The 12,734-nt window shown below is 37.0% G+C and overlaps 1 protein-coding gene across 1 annotated transcript in view; it reads right to left on the bottom strand.

Moving 5' to 3' along the window:
- LOC106059460 (uncharacterized) overlaps positions 1-12,056 on the bottom strand; it is a 63,141-nt gene extending 51,085 nt beyond the window's left edge. Inside the window, exon 1 of the mRNA XM_056004297.1 lies at positions 12,038-12,056. The gene's annotated coding sequence lies outside the window, so the exon portion shown is untranslated. The remainder of the gene's footprint in view (positions 1-12,037) is intronic.
- Positions 12,057-12,734: the final 678 nt, after the last annotated feature.

Below are 12,734 nucleotides of genomic sequence, written 5' to 3'. Positions count from 1 at the left end.
AGAACCTAGGACTAAGAAAGACATGAGATCATTATTAGGACTTTGCAACTTTTATAGAAAGTTTATTCCAAATTATGCACAGATAATTGAGCCCCTTGTTGAATTTACTAAAAAGAAGCATGGAAACACAATTTGTATAGATGAAAAAAGTAGACTAGCATTAAGCAACTTAAAAGATAAATTTAATGAGAAACTAGAATTAGCCAGTATTGACCCAACATCAACACTATCACTATACACTGATGCCTCCAACACTGGTATTGGGGCATGCTTACTACAGCAAAGAGAGTCATTTTTTAAGCCAATAGTACACATCAGTAGAACACTGTCTGAAACAGAAAAAAAATACTCAGTGATTGAGAAAGAATTATTAGCCATTGTATGGTCAGTTGTAAAACTCAAGAATTACTTGTTAGGTAGATTTTTTAGCATTAAGTGTGATCACAAACCATTACTGGCACTAAAAAGAAAAGATCTAAAAAATGACAGGATAAACAGATGGACACTCATTCTCTCAGATTACAAATTTGATTTAGAAAGCATCCCAGGACATGAAAATGTAATAGCTGACTTTTTATCCAGATACATAATACATGAAAATGAAACAAGTGAAAATAATGACATTAAACACATTAGCCAGGACATTCTGATAGAGTAAATAAGCAGTACAAAGCACTTAGAAACAAGCAGTAGTAGTCAACTTAGTCAAATTAACATTCTACACATTTTGCAAATAGGTCATGACACTTTATTGTTACACTTTTCTTTTGGGTCATGATGACATTTATGCTTATGATCAATAACAGATCATCTATTTTCTACTCATTGTATTTTATTGTCAACTTGTAATATGACAAATGCCAGATGTGTTTATTTTGTGTGTATATATTGTATTTCATTACTGATTGTGCACAGCAATGTAAACAATGAGATGTAAACAACAGTGAACTACTTGAACTGTTGACCTGAATCTTTTTTTTCATAACAACTCACAGATGTAAATATTGTCTAAAATTTTTTACACACCTGAATACTACAATGAATGTTTGTAAACATGGAAATTTGTTTACTATTGTACCTTAATACTACACTCAGACTATTTATAGTAGTCTTATGCAAGGTCAACCTTGAACTGGATTGACATGTATCTGAAAACTTTTTTTTATTTTTCTTGATGATGACAAAACTTAGGATAATATTTTGACACAGCACATCACAGTTGTAAATAAATATGAAATTTTTTTTCTGTAATCATTTGGAGTAAATTTACTCAGTGTGTCAAATGATACACATTGATAATGTTGTGCATCTACAATTATAGTAAAACATTGGATGTGGAATAACTTGTATATTTTTCTCTTTTTTATATTCATTAGCATGTGATTGCATGTACAAATATTTTTTTTTAAGTACAAATGTATGCATAAAGTTTGTTAACACTTGATGGAGGTACTTTTCATTACAATTAATGTTACATTTCAGTGATTTTGCTCCCAGTGAATTAAGTATATAAATGATTTTTTGGACTCAGTAATTTATATGATGTTATACATAATTACTAAGATTATATAAGATGATATGAGCAATTGAAGTGAACTTACAGCACTTGATAGAATAATGGACTAAGCTCATATATATTTGTACAGTGATATTAATGTAAAATATATTTGTCAAAGATTTTTGGTCAAAAATCTTTTTGGAGTGTTGGGCGTATGTCACAGTCCAGTTTTAGAACCTCTGTGACATGAAGTGACACTCAGTCACCTAATGTAACATTCCGTGCGGGCAAGCACGAAGTTATGTGAATAAGTTAAAGGACTCTGAAATAAGGGTAAAAGTTAGTTAGTGAAGAACTCCAGCAGAGAGTGGATGTACGATTTTCTCTGTCTGTAATATGAATGAATATTAATGAATTTGATTTAATGTTAACTTGAGAGTTTTCTTTGGACTTGTATTTTGAACATTTCATAGATGTGACTACTTATTCCACATGGCATGAACAGCCAGTATTTATTGGTGTATATTTTGTGACGGCTGAAGTCGCCAGTATTTTCTGTAATTTATCTATATACATAATAAATTCCACGTCTGCTACCACTGTGTTCACCAGTAATTCTAAATGTGTCATTGGAGACTTTAGTATATTAGTAATGTTGCGCACTTGCAAATCTAGTGCGTCTAATAAAGTACATCGCTAAGAGGAGTATTATAGCCGTACCAGAAGAGGTACCTACATCACACGGACGTACCCACGCCGCTACACCTACACGAAAAACCAGGTAGCGACAAGTACCAGGCAAGAGAAGAAGAGGCAGACAGGATAGCTATGGGAAAATAACATCAAAGAATGGAAGGGCCTGCCATTGAAACAGGTTCTAAGGCAAAAGAAAGAGTGGAATGGAGACAGATGGTCGAAAAATCTTGCCTGGTGCCCCAGAAGTCCAACAGGCTAAAGGATAGCTGAAGGAACTGTAAATGTTTTTTTTTAGCTTAATGTGATGCTCAGATTTCGGCATCCAGGTCAAATACGACCCGTTACGCGGAGCTGTCCTGCACGCTTAACTCTTTCTCTCCTAATTGACGATACCACCGTTGATTTGACCTCATTAATTTAAATTAATGTCTAAGTTTATAAACTTTATTTTGTGTAATATGATAAGAGCATGCATTCCACTTTAATCCTATACCAAATACAACATTTTCTGATAACAAACGAAACAGCTATTAAAGCTTAATCATAACAGGGGAGTGAATTATTATTGAGCAAAATGAAGAATTCCCTCGAATTGTGGAAAAATAATTACGGAGAGAAAGAGTTACAATTCCTGATCAAGGTCCATAACAGGCTTCAGAAACTCAGTTACATTAGATTTGGCTTTTTTTTTTGTCGGCGATCCGGCAGGAAATCTATATTCCCCCTTCCCAATTAACTTAACTTGAGTCAGTACTGGGTCACTAGATGCAGTAGAAAACATTCAACGACCTCCTATACAGGACTCACTTGATTCCACGATCTTCGTTTGAAATATTCCATTTTCAAAATCTCCCCCACTTAATTAGTCGCCTAGTGTTCACACTCTGAATAATGATAGCAGTGTAACGTCAATACTGAACAAGCAACAGAAGATGAAGTTACTTGTGTATTCACACAAAATTCAAAATGACAAAAGCCACGAAAGAAATGTGTATTCAAATGTCAGCGGTTGAAGAGCGTTACGATAGGAAACTACCCCCAATCGTTGACATCTAGAATGGCGATTAGCAGTGGAGATAACTCGGCTTGAGCTTCATAATTCTAGAGTAATCTGCCCTAGGCTATTGTTCCGGCAAGAGAGACTCCATTATCTTGAGAGATCTACCACCCCAGGACTTGAGGATACAGATATTAGATCTGCCATTAGCCCAGAAAGAGGCTCGAAGTAAGAAGAAAAAAAAAACAGAAGTACTTTGAGAATCAAAACTTGAACAGGATATTTAATTTGAAATGACAAATGACAATCGAATTGACATGTACATTTTTAAGGATCTTGACTTGAGATGGAAATCCCAGCAGTAGTAACTACGCCTAAAAGTACATTTAAAGATTTCAATGTTTGTTTGTTTGTAAAATGTTTTACATGTTTCGGATGTTCCTTCAGAGTTGAAGATAGTTTACTTCCTAATCCAAACCTCCCGCAGGACGACGGGGGATGGGAGCGGGCAGGATCTGAACCCTCGACCATCGATAAATCCGAACGACAGTCCAGCGCGCAAACCGCAAGACCAGGCAGCCATCCTAATGATATTGATTGTCAAACTGGATGTGCATACAGTCTTCCTTTTTTTTTCCCCCTCAAATGCCTTGGATGAAAATGAAAAAAAAATTCAAAAGTCGCTTTTAGTTTTGTGCAGTTGGTCTGTCCGTCTATTCACGCACTTAGTTTTTCTGTAAATTTTTGTTAAGACAAAGGTACGATTAGTTCTTTATAAGAACAATTACTTCTGGCAAATGTTACTATATAGTGACATATTTATGTCTCAAATATGAAAAGGGCTATTAAAATCAGAGTTTACTATGCTTAAAAATATCAAAACCTTGCAAAACTTAGGAGAGCAGCGGACCACGGGATAAAGTGTGGGGTGGGCGCAAACCAGTTAGTGTAAAAACACAACTACTTTTATTACATTTGCTTATATTACTTCACTATATACCTTTAAGTTTTAACTGGTGTGTTTGATGGCAGGGCCGGCCCTAACTATTGCGGGGCCCTATGCGAAACGGATAGCGTGGGGCCCGGTCAGGATAGGGATAAAGATAATAAGTAAAAATTAAGATTTTGTGTAAGAAAATAAAATCCTCTTTGCATGACATTTTACAGCTAGAATTAGCCCGAGGCCTTGGAAAGTGTGGGTCCCACTGCGGCTGCATAGGTCGCAGTGGCCTAAGGCCGGCCCTGTTTGATGGGCACGTTCTGGGGTATTGGCTAATGTAATAGTGTAAGATGCTGGGAGTTTGGGGCTTATCTTATTCATGGTAAACCAGTAACACAGACTAAAAACGCAAAATACCTAGGTGTTATAATAAATGAAAAACTGTTATGGAATCCCCATATTGATGAAACTGTCAAAAATCAAACATAGAATTGGGGTTTATTAAAAGAAATTTTGTAAATCAAGAACATAAAATTAAAATGTTATTTAACCTTGGTTAGGCCAATAATAGAATATGCATACTCGGTTTGGGACCCTTCAACTCAAGAAAACATTAAGAAACTGGAACAGACACAAAATAGAGCAGTGAGAGTCATAACAAACGAATATTCACATTTGACTAGAGCAGGGGTGGGCAACCTTTTTGTATCGAGGGCCGCATTAAAAAAAAGTTTGGGAATGGCGGGCCGCATATATGTATATATCTTAGAAAGATACGCTCGCTAACTGTGTAGAATGTATTTTAATTCCTATTTACACTGTATTATAGTCAGGTTTCTTTCTTTTTTGTTTTCACACTCCGCGTTGAGAAATTACAACAAGAGTTTGCAGTTTTTGAAACCAATTTTACGATTTGTTTTAATTGCTGTTGTCTTTTTATATCACAATATCCCCACAAATTACATTTCTACTTAATGTGCAGTATTTTACTTTTTACACTCGTGCATAATGTTCGTAACTGTGAAACTATCTTACTAGCTGTTACCCCTGTGCGTGACTGTTGTCAAATTACAGTCAGTCAACATTGACCAGTGATTATACTTGTTTAGTTGTCAAATTACAGTCAGTCAACATTGACCAGTGATTATACTTGTTTAGTTTCCACAATAAAATGATTGCTCACTGAATGAGACAATTTATGTTCCGGAAGTTAAATGTCGGGACGAGGGAAGCCTGCCCTTGTGGAGCATCACCAGAGAATGCTGACCATGTCCTTCAATGGTGCATACTAAATCAAGAGACCCGAACAAGACTCTCCAAAGACTATTCGGAGAATTGCCTGATCTGGAAACCACTGCGCGGTTCATCTCAGATATAGAATTACTGATCTGAACCCTCCAACATGTAAAATGAGAACGAAGAAGAAGAACAGATGTATGTGTACCCAAATAGTGTGAACAGCAGCAAAGGTTTTTAAATTTTGAATATACAGCTTCTGGCACCCATAAGACTTCCGTGGTAGTACTGACTGGAATTTCTCTTTGCTTGGAGTTATGTCCTCTGGAGCTGAATCAGCTGCTGCAATAAATGGTGAGCTGTTAATATTGAAAACTGATTCTTGACGTCTTAAACTTTGCTTTTATAAATTGCACAATTAAGGAATCTAACTAAGTGTTGTACTTTTAATGATTTCACTAAAAAATAGTTTCACCTTTCAGCAAAGGAAAATGACAAAAACTATTTTCTTTTGCTTGCCTGTAGAAAGGGAAAGCCTTGTTTGAAAAGATTTAACATGCATTTATATTTCACATATAAGCAACCGATTGCAATATCAGTTATAGCAAATATGAAATCTTTCTTCCACTCTTCATTAGAAATATTGGTAACAAAGTCACAGTCAATGTCCTTCAAGCAACATAACTATTTCTTCCTTGAGTTTTATATTCTTCTCATTTGCCTATCCCATGCTAAGCTCGCGGATACATTGGATTAATTTGTTCATAAATCGGAACTACCCGTGGTTAACATCCCTAGATCTAAAAAGTTTGATTGCTACAGGATTCTGACCATTATAATGATGAAACTTTTATGCAGCTATGTGCAAACTTTTCTGTTTTGAATTTATGTTTGGGATATTTAAAAAAAAAATATTTTTCTCAGTCGAAGATCGAGTTCCATCAGTTGTTACACTTGCCATTTTGTTCCAAGCCTACCCAACACTCAGAGATTGTGTCTTGAATTGAGTGTATTGATGTATAGGCAATAAGCATAATCTTCGTTTACTTAAAACTTTTATAATGAGATAATTTCAATAATTCATATAGATATTATTTTTAATATTTGCATTTGTATATGTATATACAGTGGGCACACCCGATTTCAATAGGTGTCGGCGGGCCGCATAAAACACTTCGGCGGGCCGCATGTGGCCCGCGGGCCGTAATTTGCCCACCCCTGGATTAGAGTAACACCTTTAGTAAAATCACTAAATTTAGAAAGTCTTCAGGATAGAGGACCTAAAAGTAAAGTAGCAGTTATACATAAAACACTGAACCATAATCTTCAAATACAAAAACAAAATTAAATAAAATACTTAGAAAGACACAAAGATAAAGGTATATTCCTCGCTCCATATGCTAGGACAAATTTGTACAAATGCTCTTTCTTCCCAAGCGCTATTAGAGCATGGAATGGGTTGCCTGAGCTAGCCAGAAAAACCAATGACTTGGCGGAATTTAGGTCATTGTTAATATGCATGACTAAATGCATGACGCGTAGGACGTAATCATCATCTTTTTTGAAGTAACGTCTGTATTATATAAGATAATGTCTGAAACCTCCTCCCACCTGGTGTCCACTGTGCTGAGGTCCTCCATGAAGGTGTGGGTCTGAAAGAAACAGTTCTTACGAAGCTCGCGGGACACACATTTGAGGCCCGAAGAAAAACAACTAAGACCGGCGCAGAAGTCAAAAATTTAGACTTAATGAGACCCCCCCCCCCCCCGGCGGACAACGGCTTTGTCTGCATAAGATGTGACAGAATATTCAAGTCACAACAAGGTTTGAGTAGTCACGTGAAAGGCTGCACTCATCTTCCAAATCGAAAATACTGCTTTTGTTTAAACTTTGCAATTCTTCTTTTCTAAAAACTACATTTCTGCTATGCTTTAAAATTTATGTTACACAGACGAGCAGGTCGTATATACGAAACCAGAGCTTGGACTGATAGCTTTCTGTCAGACTGACAAATTAAATCACAACTATCAGTTATCGGCTAATCACGCCCCAACTGTCGAAACGCTACCCCCCCTCCTCCCTCTATTGACTCCTGTCGCCCCCTTCCAATGTTTGACAACTTGGTTCCCCCCCCGCCCCCCTCTCCACCCTTTCTAAAAGCGACTCATCGGTGCAACGATCCCAGATCATCTAGCTGTCAAGCCCATATTCAGTGAAAGCTACGCGATGGGGTAGCTCAGGACGCAGAGTTAAGTCAACTTTCAAAAAAAAAAAAAAAAAAAAGAAAAGAATTTTCAAATTTTTTTTCCCAACATTTCCATCGGCGTAGAGACGCGCCGTATCAATTTACGACATGATAACATCATACCGCCATTTTGTAGACCAGCCGGGGCGTTCGTCAGCAAGCTCGGGTATCTTCGGCTGCAATCAGATATTTCAATATGGAGTTCTGTTCCCCTATTCTGTTCCCGCCAAAAAAGCGATGAGCTGCGATGAATTGAAACTGGTTTGACAGAACCATGGGAACTCAATTTTTGTTTAGAACCAAGTGAATGAGTCTAAAGCAGAGGTTCTTAAGTTTTTAGTTGCTTCCTCCTCCTTTTGCAGTCTTTTGGCCTCTTTCTTTGCTTTCTTTGCAGTCTCTTGTTTTTAGTAAAGAATGAATCAAATGCAAAGATGAATTTATTTTCACTTATTATCCGTATCCCTACCCAAACTGGGCCCCGCGCAATCCGTTTAGCATAGGGCCCCGAAATTATTAAGACCGGCCCTGCTTTATCAACTCATTCTATCTGTCTGGTAAAAATTACTGTCACCACCTCTCTTTGTATCCTAACTGTCACCACCTCTTTTTGTATCCTAACTGTCACCACCTCTTTTTGTATCCTAACTGTCACCACCTCTCTTTGTATCCTAACTGTCACCACCTCTTTTTCTATCCTAACTGTCACCACCTCTTTTTGTATCCTAACTGTCACCACCTCTCTTTGTATCCTAACTGTCACCACCTCTTTTTGCCTCTTTACTGCCACCACCTCTTTTTTGTATCCTTGCTGCCACCACCTCTTTTTGTATCCTTGCTGCCACCACCTCTTTTTGTATCCTTGCTGCCACCACCTCTCTTTGCCTCTTTACTGCCACCACCTCTCTTTGCCTCTTTACTGTCACCACCTCTTTTTGCCTCTTTACTGCCACCACCTCTTTTTGTATCCTTGCTGCCACCACCTCTTTTTGTATCCTTGCTGCCACCACCTCTTTTTGTATCCTTGCTGCCACCACCTCTTTTTGTATCCTTGCTGCCACCACCTCTTTTTGTATCCTTGCTGCCACCACCTCTCTTTGCCTCTTTACTGTCACCACCTCTTTTTGCCTCTTTACTGTCACCACCTCTCTTTGCCTCTTTACTGTTACCACCTCTCTTTGCCTCTTTGCTGCCACCACCTCTCTTTGCCTCTTTACTGTTACCACCTCTCTTTGCCTCTTTGCTGCAACCACCTCTCTTTGCCTCTTTACTGTCGCCGCCTCTCTTTGTCTCTTTGCTGTCACCACCTCTCTTTGCCTCTTTGCTGTCACCACCTCTCTTTGCCTCTTTGCTGTCGCCGCCTCTCTTTGCCTCTTTGCTGCCACCACCTCTTTTTGCCTCTTTACTGTCGCCGCCTCTCTTTGCCTCTTTACTGTTACCACCTCCTTTTGCCTTTTTACTGTTACCACCTCTCTTTGCCTCTTTACTGTCGCCGCCTCTCTTTGACTCTTTACTTCCACCACCTCTTTTTGCCTCTTTACTGTTAGCACCTCTCTTTTTTTTTAATGCATTTAAAAAGTGATCATGGTAACATTAACACAAATAAAGTTATAGTTTATAGTTTAAACACTAAATCAATGTAAATCTTTTTTTTTTCAAGACTGGACATAACTAATGCGAGGTTAGGACAAGTATGAAAGTTTTAAAGCGAAAATGTTTGTGTTCAAAGGCCTTAAACAGGAAATGACGCAAAGGTTGGACAGGAAAAAAAAACTGATGGGAAAGTTGGACTGGAAGAGACTGTAATTGGCAGATACCTGAAGTGAAAGTACCACATCGTGTCTAGTCACGTGAACAATGCTCGTACATCTACTCTGTCATTTTTTCCCGTCCCAGAAGTGACAGTCCACGGCAGCAGATCAACCAGATCGCTGGCCAGGTATTGTGTACAGTCCAAGTGGGAGGGCAAGTGGCGCTATGAGCATGACAAATGACTGTTGGTAGAGGAACTCTCAGGTGAACTAAAACACGGGTGGAGACTGCCCTTAGTCTGACTCCCTTCTCGGGAGCCGTAGGAAGCAGTGCGCTTTGAAAAGATACCTTACAGTTACAGCTAACGCCGACCTGTGAGACTTGCTTTTTTTTATTCAACATTGTACTCAACATGTTTAATTCAAGCCAGTCTTAAGCAGCTGGGGATTTTCACACTGAAAGTTAATTACAGGAATCTGTTCTTCATTCACTAAGATTTTAAGTTTCATTTCTATCAAAATAGTGAAATAAAAGAGAAATCATTATTAAGAAGTGTGATAGCCAATATATATATATATATATATATATATATATATATATATATATATATATATATATATATATATATATATATATAAAAATAGCAAAAATATAAAAACAAGCAAAAAATAAATAAAAAAATAAAAACAAGGTTACAAAGACAGTCTGTATGAAACACGAACTCAAAATTAGCCCCTGAAGTGGTCCACCCAGGCAGGTAAAAAGGCAGGTTTCCATATTTTTAGAAAGAACATCAGAATGAAATTTTATCAAAGACAAATGACAGAGAAGAATGGAGGAAGAAGGTTGACTGATCTTGTGTGGCGCCCCAGCGGTCCAGCAGACCAAAGGATAGGTAAAAGTGAATGTGAGTTTGGATGTGAACTTGGTCTAACCGATGTCTTATAATGAATATCTAATTGATCTAATTGTTTTGTAAAGGGTCAATCTCTTATTCAAATCCACAAGAAAAAAACATTTCGAAAAAAAAATTATTATATTCCTATAGTTAAGTGTACTGTACATCCCTGTGATCAGTAAAGGTAGAGTGATAATAAGAATAACTACTTATTAATTGTTGTCTTCAATTATGTCCAACTTATATGCATACTAAAGAGATTTACTCTCTTTAAATAAAAAGAAACATCTGTTACTATTAATAGTGAATAGTTGTAAAAGTGGTGTATTTTTATGAAAAAACTGCTTGCATAAGTGATTTAAAAAAATTGTTTTTTCGATTTCAGAAAAGAAAAAAGTAGCCTTTGCATCAGAACTTTGAATGGTCTTAAATATTATGATGTCGGATTTTCACTATCTTTTCTAGTTTACGAGATCTAAACGGGTCGGACGGACGGACGGACAGATACTTCACACAAAACTAATAGAGACTTTTCCCCTTTCGGGGCCGCTAAAACCGTGAATACTGAAGTATGAGTTTCCCTTTCCCTTAAGCAAAATAATGAATTACCAGTAATTAATTGTAACAGGTTACATTTTTAAACTGATTCGTGTCAATAAATAATTGTGCGAAGCTTCAGCTTGATGCGAGAATGGGTGTGTGAGAAATAGCATGTACACACTTTTACCAGACAGACAGACGGACAGAGTTGATAAAAGCTTTGTAAAAAAAATAAAAATAACGAACAGATAGGAGGAAGATTGGAATTTCTACTTTTGGGATCCACCCAGCTCTAATGGATACCTGACGTTAGTTGGGGAAATAAAGGCGGTTGGTCGTTGTGTTGGCCTCATGACACCTTCATTAACCGTGGGCCATAGAAACAGATGTCCTTTACATCGTCTGCCCCATAGGTCACAACAGTGCTTTTTTTTTTTTTTTTTTGTAAAAAAAAATAGGTGCCGGTACTCAGTGATGGATTGCCTAACTTTTAACTACTAATAAAATAACAATAAACGTTAAAATTCGAGAAAATTAGTAATTTTTTCCCCACATTGAAAAAGATGCCGGTACGACGTACCGGTGCGTACCGTCACAAAAAAATGCACTGGGTCACAAGGTCTAAAGGGGTGGGGGGGGGGGGGCTTTACGTTTTTTTTTAAGCCATATTTTTGACTTAACAATTACGTATAACTTACAGGGCAAATTGTTTTCATTTAAGCGTCCCGTTCATGAAAGTCTGATTGCAGGTTAATTTGAGATAGGCAGAATACATTATACAATCCACCATTCCTTTGCCTGCTCTAAACAAACAACTGACCATCACCTAAAACACAACTATACTTAAAACAGAACTGACCATTACCTAAAACACAACTGCCATTACATAAAACACTACTGACAATTATTTGAAAACATAACAGACAATTACTGAAAAATACACAACTGACCTTTACTTAAAAACACAATTGACCATTACTTTAAAAAAAACTGACCAATACTTAAAAAAAAACTGACCAATGCTTTAAAAAACAACTGATCAATACTAGAATACACCACTGACCATTACTTTAAAGCATAAATGGCAAAGACAGAACTGGCCATTACTAAAATACTCAAATGACCGTTATTTAAACCATTACCTAAAAAGCGCATGTCTTAATAGAGTGTAACTTTTTTTTTTAGAGCAATCGAGTTTAAAAAAAATACAAAACAATAAAAGTGTACAGTTTAATTACCTGCTGCCTAGACAACTATGGCGTGGTTTAGGTGTTGACAGCTATCTAGATCTACTTCCTAATCTACTTGTGTTCGCTGCCTGATAGCAGGTGATCCTCTTGTCTGAATCAAGCTCTTGAGAGATGCCAGGAGCATAGGGAGAGATAGGCTAATGGGAGGGACTTTTTTTTTTGTGGTCTTGTTCTTAACTTGGACAAAATATTTTTTAAAAAAATATGTACTGTTTATTTAGAAATAATGGCATTTAGAAGAGAGAGAGAGAGAGAGAAAGAGAAAGAGAGAGAAAGAGAGAGAGAGAGCTGACTGACGCACTCATTTATTGTCGCCCCCCACCCCCACCATCGGCTTTTTTTTTTTTTTTACGAAACGAAATTTGTATCAGTTTTTTACTTACCATATACTTGGAGCAACAAAGCACTTTTCACTACTGTAACAACAATTACTAGATATATCTGTAAGATATTTACTTGTAACAATAGGTTGTAAAAAGGGCAACATACAATTCTTAAATAGTACAATACGAAACTTAATTTGAAAAAAAAAAATAGTACCATTTTTTTTAAGAAAGAAAAACACACCAATTGAGATTTATTGTTTTAAAATAAATAACATTTTAAAAAATATTTTGTTCCTACCTATTTATTTAGCGGAGGCGCGGTGGCTGAGCGGTAAAGCGCTTGGCTTCCGAACCGGTAG

This window comes from Biomphalaria glabrata, chromosome 11 (genome assembly GCF_947242115.1).
Source record: "Biomphalaria glabrata chromosome 11, xgBioGlab47.1, whole genome shotgun sequence".
NCBI lineage: Eukaryota > Metazoa > Mollusca > Gastropoda > Planorbidae > Biomphalaria > Biomphalaria glabrata.
Note: the sequence above shows the minus strand (reverse complement) of the source record. Positions and strands in the feature narration are given on the sequence as shown.